Consider the following 19,260-nt stretch of genomic DNA (forward strand, 5'->3'; position numbering starts at 1 on the left):
ACCTTCAGCAGGGCTGGAAACCAGGTTAAGTTGACAGAAGATGATGCAGTTATAGATGCTGGAGGGGTGTGTTACAGATGATTGTGGTGAGAGGCCAGTGACACAATTATTGAGGCACTTTTTCTTGCTCCCTTGAAATTAAAAAATCACGGGGCTGAGCATCAAACATCAGGGGGAGATACGATGAACTAGATTCTCACCTGGCATTGATTCAGACACATAAAGCACATGATGAATTTCCTCTTACTTCAGCAAAGCCAGATTGTCATCAGCTTAAGATCCAGTCTTCAGTATTTTATTGAAATACATATTACAGAATAAACTAACACTGTTTAAAATTACTACTGAAGCAGCGTTTTCATAATGTGGTATTTAATGTCTATTAAAAAAGTACATCCTGTCTTAGTTTAAAATATTATTATTTTATTACTTAAGTCTGTGAAATATAAATTACATAAACATGGGAGCTTGTACTTTAAATCATTGTTAAATTTTCAGCCATGTACTATATGAATTTGGCTTAGTTGCACCGTGTATCGCAAACTGGCTACTTATCGTAATAGAGATCAAATAATGGAGACAGGGCAGAATACACAGAGGCCATAAACACAATTTTCAGTACAATATTTATTTTAATCAGCAATTCAAAATGACTTAACTGGAGTTGTGAACAATCCAAATGCCATTTTGTTTTTGTTCTCAACTTAAAAACATATTTTTCTCTGCAGCCCCTTGATACATGTGGGGTTTTGTCCATCCCCATTAGAAAACCACTTTCTTAAAGAACAAGCAGCATTGAATGAACTAAACAAAAGAGATGCCCTAATGAAAATGACAGCACAGCAGGTACACTTGTGATTTAGTGTCGTTTCTCTTTGCATGCTGCAAAATTGTCAAGCATTTCAGGTACAAAAAGTAAAACCTTCTATTCCATACAGAATAACTGCTACAAATTGGCAACATGTGGAATTTTAATAACAAGGCAAGCATCAGCAGCTACCTGATGTATTTATCAGCGGGCACATCTTTACATTTACTGTGGTCATTCATGATCATTCCTTTGTGTATGGTACTACTTATTTGTGAATTTGTACGCTCCTGGATGTATAGAGAAACTGTGCCATGTGATTTATGTTTTGCTAAGTTGTACAAAGCAGTTTTATCACTGAATCAGTGGCTAGCGTTTCAGTTTTATTGGTTATCTTTGAATAGGTCTGCCTCAGGTAAAATTCTATCATACTCATGACATAAGGAACCTATTTGGGTTTTATTCAGTTATTAACCACAAAACTTAGGAGACAGAAGGAGATAACTCTTGTGTGTCACAGAACAGTGATGGGCATTGTTCATATTGGCATACACACATATTCAGGGGGTTATTGGATTTACCTTAAACACATAGTAAGTTGGAATCCTATGAGAAGACAGACTTTGCACTAAAAAGATAATCAGGATTTAAAATTTCTACTAAATGAGACACGTGACAAGGTTCTGTTGTCGTGTAGCCATCAGGTGTGGGTCTTCTCACAACTCTCCTAAGACCAAAGGGCAAGTTTTGATGCTCTGATAACATTTCTTCTTGCAGTTTCTCTCCTTTTCCTCACAGCAATATTGCAGTGCATGATGGCAAGCCTAACGCTTGTCCATCCCCAGACAGAACTGAAGATACAGGGTGGGAACTTGCATAAAACAACAATGGGAATGTCAATATTTACTGGGAAACCCCCATTTTTTCATTTTTTTCAGAAAGAAGTCCAAAGCCAAGTGAGAAGGGGAAAAGAGAGAATGCTATTTTGTCTCGTTCCCCTCTCATTCTCCTTTCCTTTTACATCTTCATCAGACAGAAAAGATATTGAGAGACATAAGGTCTGGTCTAGGATTGCTGAGTCCTGAAAATGGGTAGTGATTTCAGTTTGAGTTTTGGGTACACAAGGAATGCAGAAGCTTCTGCAAAATTAGGGGTTTTGTAAACAAAGATTATATAAAAGTCAAAATTAATATATAGTTGTTTTAAAACTGATTTGTATGCACAATACAAAAGTATAAATGACTTCACCAAGATTTATTGATTCATGTCAAGGCATCATTACTTTTCAAAGTGTGAAAAATGATCATATATTTATGACCTGCCGACTGAAGCTGTTTTGTGAATTAGCAAAAGCTCTGGAGAGGAGCAGCCTAATTGCATTATCATAGAATCAGAGATGGTTGTCAATTTTCCCCCATTTAGCTTTTCTCCTTTAGTTTGTTAAAATGAAGGTGCCATACGTTGGTTGAATTCACTAATACCCTGATGAATGAGATATTTTCCCAATAGGCTCACTACGAGTATAAACAGTGAATTAGGGATGATAGGTCATCAATCATATCTCCTTCAAACAGATCTTTGCCCTGAGATTATTTGTTATATATTAAGAGCACTTACAAAGTTATCATAGAAAACACTCTGATGAGAAGACACTGAGTTGACCTTAACTCCTTCTTAGTGGGTTTGTAAGAGAGTTTGTCTATTCAGATAGATATCCCTGTGTAACAGCACACTCATACCTAGTTTTGATTTTCTTCATTAACAGTCTTTTTCTCTGTTATCTTTTAAAATATGTGTAATTTTCATAGTACTTCCCTTTAATGTATCTGTATGCTACGGCTGAAATTCAACATCTGCTCTGAATTTTAAGTATTTTTTTAGGTTTGAGGGTGTTTTGGATTTCAAGAGCTATGTTGGTTACCATTTTTATAGGAAATTGTCATTTACGCTCCTCTTTGGAAAGGTATTTAATCATCGTCAGGGCAGCGTCTCCACACACACTGTACTGTAAGCAAGTGTTTCATCTCCATTGATGAGCACCAGCCCCTGGTGGAAGTTAAGCATATGTTTAAGCAGTGTCCTGGCTGGAGGCACTTTCCTGGATGTTATCCTTAATTTAAACCAAAAAAGGTCAAAGGCAATCTATAATTCAGAGTACCTTTCACCTCCTGCAATGTGACTACGGCTGGCTCCAGCTGTGCTGCTGAGTCAGTGGGGGAGGCAGAGCAGGAATTCATCCATAATTGCGTCCTGCGACCAACCGGGGCTGCATCACGTGAGGCCCCATAACAAGCTGTGCTAATAATGTGCTAACAGATGCGGGAGGGCTTCTGCTCCTGCTCCCAGCAAATCTATGACTTATCATGCTTATTAAGCTGGAGGTAAATTTGCCCTTCAAAGATGCGCATCCAACACCCACCGAAATCAGCAGGTTAGGACAGTGTAGCAGGGCTGGCGTCAGCATTGGCTCAGCCCGTTAGTTTCCCTGGCTGCTTATGAAGCTCCTCTGCTGCATCCCTTCAGTCTCCAGCCGGGAAGGTGGTACGTTGGGCAGAGGCCAGCCGTGGTGCTCAGGGCAAGAGCAGAGCAGCAGAGAGCATCAAGTGATGCTTCCTTCCCCACGCATCAGACACTCCCCTTCTCCAAAGTGCTGCCTTTCAGAAGTGCTGGGCCAGAAGCTGCCCTCCACTTTTAGTAGTCCTCAGTGGACTAGTTTTCCTAGGAATTTGTTTGCATCGTCATCGACTGAAATGAAATGTCTCAGGCGCAGCAGCACAGCAGAGGGGGGACAGCAGGTAGATTGTAGCAATTCTAAAATTTGGAGTGCTGGGTTTGTAGGTGCTTACATCCAAGGGTTGGGAGCTTTGCACAGTCACTGTCCTTACCCACGGGTAATGCAGCCACCACCTCCAACAGGGAGCTGTCTATAAGCTGGAAACTAGGCCAGAAGGGGGAGGATCCTCCACTTGCCTCCGAGCAGTTACGCGCATTGATAGAAAACTTCAAAGCTCTGCCATTTATTTTAGAGCTGGAGTTGCATTTTAAGTTATTTTTTCCCATCATGATCTTTCAAACGTGGCTATCTCCAGCACACCTGTGTTTATGCAGTCCCATCTTGAATGGCATAGCCTGATTATATTACCTTATTTATTTCCCTGTGCCCAGACTATGGATGGAATATTTTCAGATCTCAGGTACAAGACAGTCATTTCTACATATTGGTCACATTTAAATGCATTCATGAAAGCCTTTGTACTTGAATGTGAGTTAACACAGCCTCTACTGCTCTTCCTAACTGGAACATCGTGGGCATCTTCTGAGAAGTCCCAAGAACACTTTGAAGACCATCAAATTACAGGCATGCATTTGGAATCCTATTAACATTTGTATAATAAAATCTTCGTTCACACAAGTGTTAAGGAAACCCAAAGGAGTGCTAACACAGTGTGTACAAGTTCTGACTCACCTAGATGTTTATGAATATTTTTTTCCCATTGGGTAACCAGCTAACGCCTGCAACACTGTGATTACCAAAATGCTAAACACTGAGGACCGAAGAAAACTGATTCCTGGACTGAAGCAAAAATCCCACAGAAGGCAAAATGTTTGTGAGACGTCAAAGGGAGTTTATCTAAGGAAGGGTGGGCTCTTGCACAAGATAAATAAAGCTTCTCATAGACAGATTTTATCAGGGAATCTACTCCCAGGAGTGCGGTTCCATGATCATGGGGGTTTTTTGGGAAGCAAATTCTTCAGAACCTTTGTTGCATTCATATTCCCACCACTGGCACCACACACGTTGCAGGGCTAGGACGCGTTGCAGGGGATTCAGACTTGCTATTCAGCAGCTAGAATTCACCGAAATAATTATTTTCATTCTTCAGCAGGCTAAAGGATGGCTCAAGTAGGTATGATAAGGTCAGGAAGATTAAGGTAAATGTGCAAACAAGCTGGGGGAGAAGACTGCATGGTACAGGCTGCCCCTTCCCTCTGTCCTGCTCTGTGCTGGCTGTTACTTTAACAGCCCTTAAAATTCACGGTGACTCTTCAAAGACAGAAAAGAGCTTTAAGGAAGGGAAGAATGGTAGCTCTGTCATGAGGTTCATGTTTCCTTTGAGAAAAAGCAGGGAGGTTTAGGAGAATGGGGAAGGTGTTATTGTAATAGAAACATAAACTAAAGTGGGCTATTTCTAATTGAACAATGGGTGGGCCTGTTTTTATCAGTTTATGGTACCGTGTGTTTTTGTCTTCGTGAACACTCCTCTTTTGTCATTCAGCTATATAATCACCGCCTTTTGTAAGATAATCACAGGTAATTAACTTTGTAACTGTTCTTGTCCTGTTAGACTAGTAATTGCCTTTCTCAGAATCCGTATCTAGGAGGTTTCTCAGATAAAGGAAGATATGATCTCTCCGTAATTTCAAGTCTTTTGACAACTGATTGAGGGCCAATTGTTTTACATATGGTGATATATTTATGGCAATTCTCACTTTGATAGTGGTTCTGAAAGGCTAGACTGACATTAAACAACACATTCAAAAAATGTATCACCCATAATGGTGAGCTCTGTCCAGTCTAACCAGACACAGCATTTAAATTCTACCAGGTTTATTTTCTTTATAACATTGATTTACCCTTAGATATACTGCACTGAGGACCAAATAGCGCAAGTCATGTCTGAATGAAGAAAATAACAATAGCATTATCAGTTCAAAACAAAAGTCCATCTTGCTCAGTAGTCAGTTCCTTACACTAAGCTAAGCACCAAGCGTTGCTTGAAGAGGAAAAAAAGCCAACCATGGCAAACGTAGTGATATCTTCTTAGGATATGTTCCCAGCCTGCAAAAATCTGTATCTCAAGGGCATTTTGAGATGCAGGTACAGTACTTTAATTGAATAGCCTTGTGTCGTTTTCTACTGTGAATTTGTCCACTTTTTCATAACTTTTTAATGCCTCAAACATGGATGCATGTGAAGCTTTTGCATTAATTCTGTGTTCTGGAATTCTACAACTTAGGCATAAACCATATGAAAGACCACATTATTTCATTTGATGTCCCTATTACTCTCCCTTGCAATATATCACTCATAATTTTGGAGACGTGCATCAAATTTCTTTTCAGTAACTTTTTTTTCCCCCAGCCAAAACAGTCCTAGTCCACTCTCCTGCTCCTCACACAGAAGGAAAGGGAAATTATCCTTGCACCCCTTGCCCTTGAATGGGCTGCAGACTTACAGGGATGTTGTACAATTTATTGCCCAGATATCTTAAAATTGTAAAGTCTTATTATCCAAAATTATGTAATTCAACACTCTTGTATGTGATATGTTGCCGCTGCATTAATAATTATTGGGGGAGAAGCCAGGAAATGTAAATATCAGTCTCTCATCTTTAATGCTGTTGTTCCTTGGTTAGTTGCCTGGCATATTTTTTTATTTGTGTATGTTTTATTCTCAACTCCTTAGTGTATGAGGCTTAATTATTCTTGTACTGATGCTAGTTTTTGATCATTGTATTAGAAATGGGCTCATGTGAAATATCTGGGTAAAGAAGAGTCAGAGCTGTTCTGTCTGTTACTGTTTTACTTACTAGAGCAAAAACCTATAAGAAAGATGTCATTGTAGCCCAGACTGGCTGCTCCAGGTCTAGTAGCTTCAGAGTAACTTCCCTGGAGGGAACGAGAGAAGCCTTTTGCAAACCCTCTTCAAGAAGCTTTCTAGGAAAAGGTCCCAGCTCTCCCAGCCTGCAGCCCTTCACTCAGTGGGTAGCAAGCTCTTGTGCTTCTGCCCTGGCACACTCCCTCTGCAACAAAACTGGTGCGGAGGAGTTCAGAGTTTTGCTTTTGCAAGTGCACCTAGAAACATCCTGCAGAAACGCAAACTGCAATGCACTGCCTCATGTTGTGGTAGGCTTACATGAGACTTTGCTGCTTCTACTGTCTGAAGAAGGGAATATTTGAGAGCAGTGTTAGGAATCATGGAAAAATAACAACAGGCTATTTGCAGATGTTTGTAAATTGCTGCGGTTACTAAGACATAAAGCAGTTTGTTCATTGATAACTAAATATAAACAAACTTTCAATTAGTTTTTAACAACATGGCAGAGGAAAATATGTTGGAGCATTGTGTATTTAACTAGCTTCAGTTTAGTATAGGCTAACAAAGGTTTTCCTCTAATATCTGTCATTTGTGTTCAAACTTATTATTACAGAAATAAGTCTTTTTTGTCTGAGGTCAGACATAAGAATCTCAGGAATATCTACGTACCACGTTAGAAATTATTATTTCACTTGAGCCCAATTTCACTTGAGTTTAATTTAATATTGGCAGACATTTCTCAGGTATGCGGTAAGTCTCCGCTACATGGAACCTGCTCTGCATATCTTAAGAGAACTAATGTAGCCTGGCTCAACTACAAGTTACTGAACTATATGCAGCAATTATTTACTGAAATTCTGTGGCCTGTGTAATGCAAAAGGCTAAATTAGAATACCATGATGGTCCTTTCTGGTCTCAAAATAAATGGAATCTATGATATAAAATCGGCTTCATTCAGGTTAATTATCATTGGCTGAATTTTGCCACCCTTAGGCATGTTGAGACTCATTTATTTCAGGGAAATTACTCACCCTTCTGTACACTGGGAAGGAATCAGGCCCATGTTAATGAATGTTTCATAGTGCAAAACGGGTTTGAATAATGACAGAACACACCGTTTGGAGCAACCTGGTGGCTTTTAAAGAGTGTGTTAAATATATGAAGTACCAAGGTGAAAGGGCTTTTTCCCCCCCTTTGGCCAGTATCCACAAAGCTCATAACACTGTTGTGAGAGCAGAACAGTGGGGTAAGTGCAGGGAAGGCAGGAATGGAAAACCTCTGTCCTCTCCCCAGCACAGATCAGTGCCCGCAGCATCTTTCTCCATTCTCTGCAGGGACAGCACGGTGGCAACCAGTGGCAGAATTGAAATCGCACCAACATTGCTCGTATATCCCCAAATCCCAGTGCTATTCAGACTTTGATTAAATGTCCCAAGACATAACACAACACCTGGCTGAAAAGTTTTGCACCTGGCTTCAGTGCTCGACTCTCATATGAAGAGGAGCAGAGGGAACACACCTTGGACTTCTTCCAGCACTGCCTTTCAGAGTACTCATGTGTGCAAACAGAAACAGGAGGACAGCAACTGAAGAAAATACCATTGCCACAACAGCCACTGTCAGGCAAGGTGATCCTGCTTGCATCTGTCAGTGGGGCTGTCATTTCGTCACTGCCAACTTTGGAAGAAATGCTAATGGCTGAGGGCTTTCGTGTCCCTGCTCACCTCATTTCTCTGTCCCACAGTGAGCTGCCTTGGCAGTTGCATCATCATAGTATTTTGTGAAGCTGTGTTAAGAACCAGACCTAGAAATTGGTTGCAGTAAATTATTTCTTTTAGAAAAAACCCACATGTGGGATGGGGGTACTTTTTAACCCAGCCCAACGCACTGACCTCCACCAACCGACTGGCAAGAAGGAGAGTATGCCACAACTGGAGAGAGAGCAAGCAGCTGGAATGAGAAGGGAAGATGGGGACCTCGCAAGGTACCATTGCCCCCAAAGGATGCATCCCTGGTCTTGTGGTCTGACGCACTTCAGGATAAACAAGACATTTGTAGAGCAGAACATTGCCACAGGATCAGGATTTCCCATTTCAAAAGTAACCATCAGCTTAGCCCCAAACTTATTTTAAGTACCTCAGCTTTGCCCTGGTGTTCATGTAACAGCAGCAGTTAATTTTCCTGTGACAATGTTCTATTCTACTGACGTTATCTCTTAAGTATAAGACTATTCTATTAAGGTGGATGAATTGAATTTCATTTCCTCTCACTTCAAATAATGGCATTCTATTCACATTGCTTTCAGTACATCATGGCAGAGCGTGGACTTTTGTTAGAGGCTGGCACCCGCTAATGCTGTTATAGTAAGAGTAGAGATTTTCATTATAAATCCTCTTTTACTGTGTTTTAAATCAGCTATAAAAGTACCCTCCAAGATGAAACTTGGCACCAGAAAAAAAAAAAAGATTTTTTTGAAGTTAAGAATTATTTGGGTTGGTTGTTTTAAATGTCTTTCAATTGTATAAATGGAAAAAGTTTATCAGTTCAAGACGTATTTAAAATTTCTATAAATCAGCATCTCTTCAGCTCAAGGATATAGTTTGACATTAGTTTGTAATATATTCTAATTGCTTTTTGTATTATGAAAAATAACAAGTTCTTAAACTTTGGAGAGTGTGTCTTCTACATGTCAAGTAACTACTTTTCATAAGGAGTTTTACTGCATATATTCTAAATATGTTTTTATCCCAAAGCAATGTTAAAAATAACATATTCATAAATCTGCCTTAATTCATGCTTTCATGGTAAACTTTTAACATTTACGAAACAGCTGTTACAGTCACTATTTTTTTCTGTTATAACAACTCCTGTTTAAAACCCATGATGTATCCTGATTCAGAAAAACACTTAACCAGGGCTCATGAAGGAGGACAAGGAGCAAACAAGACAACAGGGAAAAGCAGTTCATTCTCCCAGGCAATGCGGCTGGGCTGGATGACCACACACCCTCAAGACCATGGCAGCTGTGGGCTCTGTCTGGTCTGACTCTGCTGTCATCTGCGTGTCCCCTTCAGGCCTTTATTTCTGAAGCATATGCATTCTTGAACACACCCTTCGCTGCATCACCCCTAAAGAAATCTGTGAGGAGGCTGCGTCACAAAATAATAAAGAAAATTCTGGACATAGCAAATTCTCCTCAGTTCTAACACTATCAAAAGATACACCATTTTACCAGCAGCCACAATACAGAGAACATATGTATGTTTTTAACTTGAACAGCAAAACACTTCTGTTCTTTTTATACTTTATAACTTTCTAAATTATCATGTCTATTTGAGACTATCTTAGTTGCTGGCAAAGTTAGAAATGTGTGCATTCATTATTTATTGAACATTCATTGGTCAATAGAAATGCCCACCTACTTTGCTCTTATTCACTATGCTTTTTATTAACCCCACAGCTTTCACTGCACCTTAGCAAGCACAAATTAAAGTCCAAACATGCACTCTTCAAATGCTCACATATGTTACATCACACTAAAACCCACAGAAAAAGCATTAATAGGTGCATGCATCAGAGCAATTACACATTATTGTAATGTGCTGCAATCATGAGAAAAACATTAAAACATGTACTGCTCACAGATGTCACCAGCTTCCAACCTGAAGCCTGGCAAATGCCTGACTCCAGGTTTCTAAGTAGCAACTGGCTTGAGCAGGCATTTACTCTCAGGCTAGCAAATGCAAGTTTAAAAGTCAGTCTTTTCCCATCAGTTCCCTAAATGTATGTTACATTCTTCTACAGATATTCAGGGTGAGCAAAATAATTCTGTTGTCCCATTGAGGTGACCAGGAAAATGTTCTGTAGGGAAGTTGCATCTTCGACAAAGGCTGAGTGAATAGCAGCACCAATATAGACCAAGGGAACAAAATTTCCATTTCTCACTGCAGAAAACATCCAGTAAACTAAAAGTGATGGACTTCAGAGCAATGCCTATCAATGTGGTTGGGCTATCCAGGCAGACATTAGTCTGGCTTTCAAACACCATGAAGAAACTCTTCCCATTTCTGAATTCAGAAGTGCAGTGTGAGGAGCAAAAGGAGAGCATAGACAGCTCATGCATTGCCACAGAACATTTCAGGAAACCAAACCATGAAACGTTATTAAAAGCATTCTGTGTGGTACCCTGTCTTTTGATCGCATCATCTTACTAAACCCTTTACACCAGTGTCACAAGCTGTTCTAGCAGCATTGAACGCCGTACCTACATACTGAGCTATGAGAAGTACCAAGCTCTCAGATAGCTGTAGCAATACAGGTAGTTTTCATGTGAGACATCCACTGCTCCAGGAACTTGTTAGAAAAGCACGCCTCAGCACGCAGTAATTCTGTCACCAGAAGTGCAACACTAATCACACCAATCCTTTGCCATTGACGGACGTGAAAAGTATCAAGTCACCTCAAAACAAGTCCTGTGTGTGGAATTTTTGACATTAGATTCCACTTTTTGAGATCATGCCTGAGCTCTGCAATTCCTTTTATGACTTTTGGATATCCTTGCAGAAGCCTATTTTTGCTAATCACCAGAAGAATAACATAGTAGTCCACATGGCTAAACAATACCTGAGGAACAGTGTGAGAGAGCAACAATAATAATTTAATTTGACTGGAATTTTTGCTATCTATTTGATTTCTCCAGTGGAAAATAAGATGAACTACTGCACATCACCTGAGGCATGTACTATGGGATCTATAATTGGAATTCAGAGTATTTCCACTAAAATATCACCATCCTAAGCAGAAGTCATATGGCAGCATGGACAATAGCGATGCAGTGTGTCCACTCGTAGCAGTCAGTAGTTGCTACAGGTCATTTCACGTTTTTAAGAAATACCAAAAAAGCACAGAGCAAATTGGACTGCAGACATGCCCAAATGCCTTAATGATCAGGAAGAGGGGAACTGCACACATGGATAAGAGAGGCCTATATGCTATTCCAACCCCTAAGAAAAAATCTTTCCTCTTCAGGCAAAAAGCTTGTCTACATGGGAAAGCAGATTGGAAGAGCTGTTTGAAAATAGGTGTCACAATAAAGTCACACTGCAGACAAATCCATAGCATGTTCCCAGTTTTGTAGAAGTTTTCTGACCTGAGAACAACCACAAAGGTCCCCAGGGTGAGTTTTAGGAAAGTCACTTTGCTAGATCCCTGGCAGCATGAGCTGAAGCACTCGGGAGCTTCCACGGAGGAGAACCAGCATGGTTATGCCTATTGGGCTAATAAAGAGAATAAAAAAGAACATGAACCACCCATGGTGATGCTGAAGCTTGTGTGTTGCAAGGAGGAGGAAAATTAAGGTCCTCAGGTGTCATTCATAGCAACATCCGTATCAACTGTGGGAGACTCCAGGGCATTTAGTCCCTTTTTGCATGAAGGCAAATGATATAACAAGTAACAGGTGAATACACATATAAAACAAATAATATAGCTGGCTTCAGGCATGGTTTGGATCATCTTGATTTCAGAGGACATATGTGAGGGTGTGGAAAGGCAACAATTTCTTGATCTAAGAAAATGTGCTAGTGAAAGCAGGGGAGTTAGTTTAAGAACACATGCTGCTGGTAAAATAAGATACTCATGGGCACTGTGGGTCAGATGTGCTGACACTTCTGAGATAATTTGGTTGCGAAATTGCTGCATTAATGTTTTAAAGGAAGATGTGTAAAGTTAAAAAAAGATAAAACCCTCTTCACTTTCCTAGCTTGAGCAGTTTAAGAGATGCTTAGCTGTGACTAAAGAGGAAAGGATGCCAACTTTCCAGCGTGTGTGTGCACATTTCTTTTGCTCATAATTAATAGCCCCTGTGCTTGCTAAGTTTTTGGAAAGCAGCTCGCAGCCTACCTAGGTAATGCCTTCTGACAACGTTTTGAAGATCAGTTATGTCATATGGCTGCCTTTTAGAAAAAAAATTGTAATGCATAGCAGTGCCATATGGCATCTCTGAAGAATCAGCCGGATTGGACAGACATTCATTGGATAAAGTCCCACAGCACTTGGAAAAGAATGTAGTCCTGTTGCCAAAATGTGGCCTTTGTTAATCTCCTAACTATTATTGTGCAGAAACCAATTCATCTGTATTAATTATAAACAAATTTTAATTACTTCAGTAAAAGCTCATTATACAAATATCTAATGCCAAACAAGTTGCCTTAACCCTTTGTGAGACTCCAAAGAAAACTTTAGATGTTTGATTGTGGGTGTTCTGAAAAAAAGCTGAAATTTCAGCAAGGGTGCAGACGGAGTACAATTGTGTGACATTTACATTTTCTTCTTTTCATATTTCATGTTGTACAAGTGTGGTTTATAGCCTCTATCAAAATAGTGTGTCTGTGGGTATAAAAGGCCATTTACACCTCAAATCTGTGAACGCATAACAGAACCTGGCATTTTCTATTGTTTAAGATTTCAAAGTAAAACATAATAAATTTAAAATTGCAATGATTTTCAACAGCATGAATAACATGAAAAACTGTGACCTGTTAATAGTAACGCATTCACCACTATCCAGGCTTGCTTTCGCTTTTTCCGTCTGGCTTGTAGACCTACCATTGATGAACCCATCTGAGATGTAAGGGCATGGTGTTTGGGGATACCTCAGGTGCAGCTGTCGATCCTACAGCCTGTGCCCACCAAAAAGCTATTGAGTCTGTTCCCTCCCACAGGAATATGTGTTTTACAGAAAAGTTAAGCAAAACACTGCAGTTAATTACACTCAGCGAGTCTTTGTGCAAACTTTTCATTTGTTTTTCACGCACACAGATTTGTCCTCTCTACCCTGCATTCTTGCGTGTGTTGGAGTCACTTTTTGTGCCATGATACAGTGTTCCTAAACCCAGCATAGCATGCCCAAGGGATTGGTCACCATTAAAAGGGCTTCTCTGATTTCACTTTGGCATAGGTGGTTGGCAAACCTCTTCATTGTAACTTTGCTATCGTCAAGAAATGCTCTACGAGTCTGGAGAGGTTAACTCATTCAGACTGCCCTGCCACGTGACATATTAACACAATGGGCCCAAGGTCAAGAAAACACAAAGATGGACCCTGGAGTTTTGCCACAAGTGTCAGCTTTGAATGAAGTCCAAAACTCCATGAAAAAAACCCAACAAAACAAAACTTTCTTAGTTGGAGGTCAAAACTCTCCAAACTATCTTAACTATCCATCTTACTTGAACTGTTAGACCATACATAAACTTGTAGTATGAAAAGCTAGAGGTCTTAAATCTCTACAGACTTGCTGAAAAATTGACCCACCTTAAAGAAACCTACAGGACTTCGACATCCTGGGGGTTACACATGACATTTCACAATTATATGTATTTTCTTATTTCACAGGAATTTTTTAATCAGAAATCATAATCTTCAAAATTCAAACTTGTGTAGGAATTTTTGAATAATATGTGAACTTGGGTGCTATCTGTGGTTTTATTTCACCACACCAACCATTTTGTCTAAGAAACATTCCCAATAGTATTCAGATCACTCTTTGGACCTCAGCAGCTTAAAACCAATTGAACAGCTTCATGCCTTCTTCCTGCCTTAAACTTTGTCATTCCCACTAAAAATAGTCAGTGTCACTTTCATTTTTCTACTTTTGCTGTATTGGCACAAATATTGTCACAAAATGTAATTCCAGGGTAATTAATACATGGGTTTATCTTTATCTCTTCATTTGAGTGTTTCGGTAATGTTATCTCTAATCGTCAAGGGTAAGCACACTTTCTTCTGTATTAAATCAACAGAAACGCACTCAGTGGCCTGTACGTAATGGCCTTATGACCACTGAATAGCCTTACGACCAATAAATGGTCTTACATGCAATGAACAATCTTTGACATTAGGGGCCATAAATTCCAATGGCCAGTGCACACTGTTGAGCAAAGATGTTCTTCAGCATAGCAGTCTGTTTTCCTGGAAATTACAGACTCAAATGTTGCCTAGAGAGCTAATTTCTTCTCCTTAGAAGACAGAGGGAATTCACAGAAGGAGAAATATGAAGTGGACAGTTTTTGCTAAAAGGTTGCTAATCCACTACTACATTTCTAGGAAACGGTATCTCATTCTACCTTCAAATGTACTGGCATCTTGTAAGAAAAAAAATAAAAATGAACCAAAAATGCTGAAATCCAAGGATTTTTCAAATATAAAAATGCCATAGATGATTACTTGGTTTTCTGTCGTGTTTATGGGAAACTTTCAGGTGAATTAAAAATTAACATTGAGATTGAAATTGTCGAATCTGCATACCTAAAATTACATACCTATGACATATTGAGACACCTCATCAATAGCTGGATACTCAGAGATCCTAACTATAAAGCCCTCACTGAAGTAATATAGACATTATACAAAATTTTTACACATAAAGCAAACAATCTGTTTGTGCTTTTAAATACACACTTATGCACCTAGCTTTAAACAACCATGCTGATACTACTAATTATGTAAAACACTTTAGTAAGGGGCAGATGAGGAACAAAATCCTATTTTCCAGTTCTCTTCCCAGAGGTTCTGTCTTACTAGATAGCTCATTTTATTTCAACTAAGTTACAGAAAGAATATGCTTTCATTATATCCAAAATAAAAAGCATGGAACCAGAAATTCTTATAACTGAAAAATCAAATATGCTGTAGAAAATGTATGCTGAAAGTCTTAAATTACATTTTATGTTTTGCCTACTTGGTCTTTTTTCCCATTATCTCTTACAATTAGGCCTTAGTAAATTGAGGGTTACAGTCAAAAACAGCAAGGAAGAATCATGAAGCTGGCAGGACTGACTGTGCAAGTAGCCAGAGCATCTGTTTCAAAACAGTGCCATGAAATGAAACTGCAGGGAAGAAAACGCATCGAGGAAAGAGATGCATTATCAAGGAACCAGAGGCAGTCAAGAGGAAAAAGCCAGAGAAACCCAAATTAAAAGTGGTACAAAATTTGCTGCCACCAAAATAGCTGACAGGTAATGCCCTGACTGCCAAGGTTAGACTAGACTGGACCTTGCTTGGAGAACATCAGAAGTGAAAAGCATCTACCACACCACAAACGGAGTCAACGTGTGCTGAAGTGGCCAAAATGCAGACGTCCCTTAACAGTAAGCCATGTCTTCTTTTTGGAACTGTCAGACCCTGACCAGGGCAACAGCCAGGACTTGTATGGGTTGTGGGTTTGCATATTTTTGTCCTGTTGGTCTTTGTACTATATTGACTGTATAATATGAAAAAAAAAAAACAACCAAAACCCAAAACAACCAAAACCAAACCCCAAACAAACAACAACAACAAAACCAACCAAACAAAAAAACCCAAACAACCAAACCAGGAGAAATTAAAGGCAGGGCATCAGTACTCCAAGGCCAACTTGCATCTGATCAAATGCAGCAGGGGAAACTAATCTGGGAAAGTAGAAAGAGGCTTCGGATTTGCACATTAAGCCTAGACTATCATTCTGTGCTTGCGTAGGGTTGCTGAGAGCAAAACACCAGGGAAAAGTCAGAAAAGTAGTAGGATGCTGTGCTGCCGCATTGTATGTGTATTAAAGAGCCCTGGTACAGCTTGGGGTAACACCCTGGTAGGGAATACTGCTGTTTCCCCCTATCAGCTAAAAGGTCTGGGGCTTCTAATAGTAACGAGCTCCAGTATTTGTGTCAGGGCACATTCAATATGCTTGCATAGTATCAGCTAGGGAGAACTTTATAATGGACCTTTGTACCCCAGGTTAATAAAAACTTCAAAAGGAAGCTGATAAAAATAGAAGATGCCACAGATATTTTTCTTGGAAAAAAGAAAATTTACAAAACCCTGCAATGTGAACCACTGTACTTTTCTTGGGTTTTAGCATTAAGCAATTAGCATTACTCTAAAATTTACCACAGAACAAATTAATAATAGGATTACTTTAAAATTCTTTAAGGCTGACTGTTTAATACCCTGGAAAGAAACCATTTCTGCCTAGTGCGTGAGACTATTTTAGTTTCTGTGATGCTGCAGTTTCTAAGCTTATGCAGAGGTTTGGAGAGGTTTCCCAGTTTTGATCATTTTACATCAGGACAGACTCAGTCTGAAGGGAAGTGTGCCTTGACACAGATGCAAGCGATCCTTTTGGGTTTATGTCTCTGTGTTGACGCCCTTTCCTTTCAATGGTGAACTCCCACGTGTGTTGCAGAGTGGGTTTTGATTTACTGGGAGTCACAGAAAGTATGTAACTTTGCTGAGATCTTCTTTCATCGGGAAGAAAAGCTGGTGGCTTGTGACTATCAAAGTTCATTGCCGAGAGAAGAACGGGATTCCTCCTCTGTGGTTCTCCCTTGAGAGCTATCACTAGGATGCACTTGTTGGGTGGGGATGGAGTGGGGGGCTGGTTGTGCTGCCTGGGGCTGAGAGCACTACACTGGTCCTAGGGTGATCCTGTGCCAGTGACTTTCCAGGTGTTGCATGTGAGTTGTGGCTCTTGTTCATGCCATGTCTCCATTTCTTCACCTGCTAACTGGATCTTTTTATTTAATGAGAATTCCACCAGTGAAAAGCACTATGCAAGACTAGAGCACCATGATAATCATAAAAGAATCTGAGAAATTTAAATTGTTAAAGACTGTGATCATGTACTTTACAACATGGTACCATTATAAACACTTTGTACTTATCAGAAAGCCTGTGAATCATTTCCCTTCACTTTCTTCCTTACCAAGAACCACAGTTGCCACAAAAACAAATCTATTCTTGATTCCTTTTTAAAGAAACTATGGTTGCCAATTCTGTTGAATGGCTGAAAAAAGCATGCGACTCAAAATAGTATATTCGATAGTGTGAGTACCCTTTGAAACATTCTGTGGTATTTTTGCTACAGGTACCAATCCTATGGTGTTGCATAGTATCATCCAAATAGTGAAACCAGTTTCCCAAGAAAGTCATTCAGTTAGTCTGGAGGAATGACCACCAATAGGGGTGTAGGAAGCTAATACATACAGAAATAAAAGACGCGACAGAGCTTTTCTTCTCTCTTGTAATTTTAAGTCCCATATTTACGCACCATGAGTAGAGGAAATGATGGAGGGAACTCCCTACTCCCTCTACTGGGAAGAACCAGGAGACCCACGTGAGACACCTTTCTTCGTATGTTTATACATATATTTACCAAGTGTTACTTTCTCCAAAACCTTTTTTTTGTGTGATTAAGCCATATTTCAACATGCACAACTGACCCTGTGCTGTTATCAGCACCTTATTTCTGAAAGACCGCAGGCAGTACTGCACAGCGTGAGCTACGGGCAGGGTAAAGGAGGCTGCTGGCACGTTGGGTTTGTGTGGATGCTGAAGTCTGGGTCTCAGCAGGGAAGCTGGGTTACTGCTGGATGAGCGGAGGGCACTGTTTTGGCCTTATCAAAACTGGTAGAGTGAGACCTGACAAAACCAACAGTATCACCAGAGCAGGGTGGTGATGGCGGTGGTCTTTTTGTGTCTTCCACAAAGGTGTAAAACCTATAAAGGAGCAGGACCTCCTGACCGGCAGTGGTGGCAAAAGCAGTGAGCTCTATCTCACCTGACCATGGACAGCAGAGCTGAAAACCCTCACTTGCACCAAGTGGATTCGCACTGGAGTGTATTTTGGAAGGACGTTTCTGTGAGAGCTGGGGCAGAGCAGTGGGGCTGCTCCTGGCTTATATATGAGAGTGAGGGTTTGGCAGATAGGTTTGTGCTGAGATCCCCATGACCGTGACATTAAGAATCTGATATAGGCTCAATGTGTTGACCCGCAAACTGGGAAGATTTAATATTTCTGATAAAAATGCAATGAAGACTTCAACAACTGGCAGGAGAGATGAGGGAAGGGATCATACTTTTTTTTTTTTTCTTTCTCCCCAAATCCTGTATTCTCTGTTAGTCTGGTTCTCATGGGAAATATGAGTACTTGGCAGAATGGAGAAACACTTGCAAATACAACAAAGCAAGTTTATTTTCTAATTCACATGGCCAGAATTATTAGTATGATTATAGGAAGAGCCGTAAACCACAGGATATTATTTTTTTAAGAAAGACTGCCATGACACACTGAACATTGTCTCTAGAATCACCATTGGCCTCTAAAAGTTACATCTGTGAAACAGAGTAGCTCTTTTTTTAAAATACTGTTTTCTGACACCATATTAGAAAATAATTAGTTAATAAAACGTAATGCTGTATGGAATTCCAGACGTGAATATAATTAAATGGCATGTGTGAAATTAGTGCTACAGAAAACTTAGCACAATGAGCAGTGAAGTACACTTTAGCACAAAGAGTGGTGATGTACAAGTTAGCACATCAATTTATCCAATGTGAAGTGAAGCAGAAAATATTTATAAATCATTTGTCTTTCTAAAGGAAGGTGATGCTAAGACATTGCCCTTAACATGTTTGATAAGCACATTCTGATGTGATTTAAGTCTTTAGATAGACTCAAAATGAATACAGAGAGCCTTGTGGCTTTGATACCAACGAGAATGAACACATCAGAGAGCGGCTGATATGCAGGATTGTAAAGAACTGACAAATACGCCTCGCAGAAATCTTACCGTTAAAAGCCAAGGTAAATTTTTAAAAATGAGGGATAACTGGTGCAGCAATAATAACTTATGAAAAATAAAAGACGCTGTGAGAAAGAGAGAGGGAAGGAAGGGAGGACGGAAAGTAAGCAAGCTTGAGCAGCCCTTGTCAAGGAAATGGGGCAGACCCAACACATGTACAAACCAGAGACCCTACAGTGACCATGTCTTCGCACAGATGAAGGAAGGAGACAGCTCTGGGCCCCAGTCATGCAGAAGGA

General features: G+C 39.9%; 1 protein-coding gene across 3 annotated transcripts in view; it reads left to right on the forward strand.

Moving 5' to 3' along the window:
- The window catches only part of RUNX1T1 (RUNX1 partner transcriptional co-repressor 1), a 206,604-nt gene that overhangs the window by 60,350 nt on the left and 126,994 nt on the right, over positions 1 to 19,260 (forward strand). For all 3 annotated transcript variants that reach the window (XM_080381738.1, XM_080381740.1, XM_080381744.1), the window contains exon 1: positions 1 to 19,260. This exon is cut by the window's left edge; it is cut by the window's right edge and continues 11,351 nt beyond it. The gene's annotated coding sequence lies outside the window, so the exon portion shown is untranslated.

The sequence above is a fragment of the Falco punctatus genome (genome assembly GCF_963210335.1).
Source record: "Falco punctatus genome assembly, chromosome: 3".
Taxonomy (NCBI): domain Eukaryota; kingdom Metazoa; phylum Chordata; class Aves; order Falconiformes; family Falconidae; genus Falco; species Falco punctatus.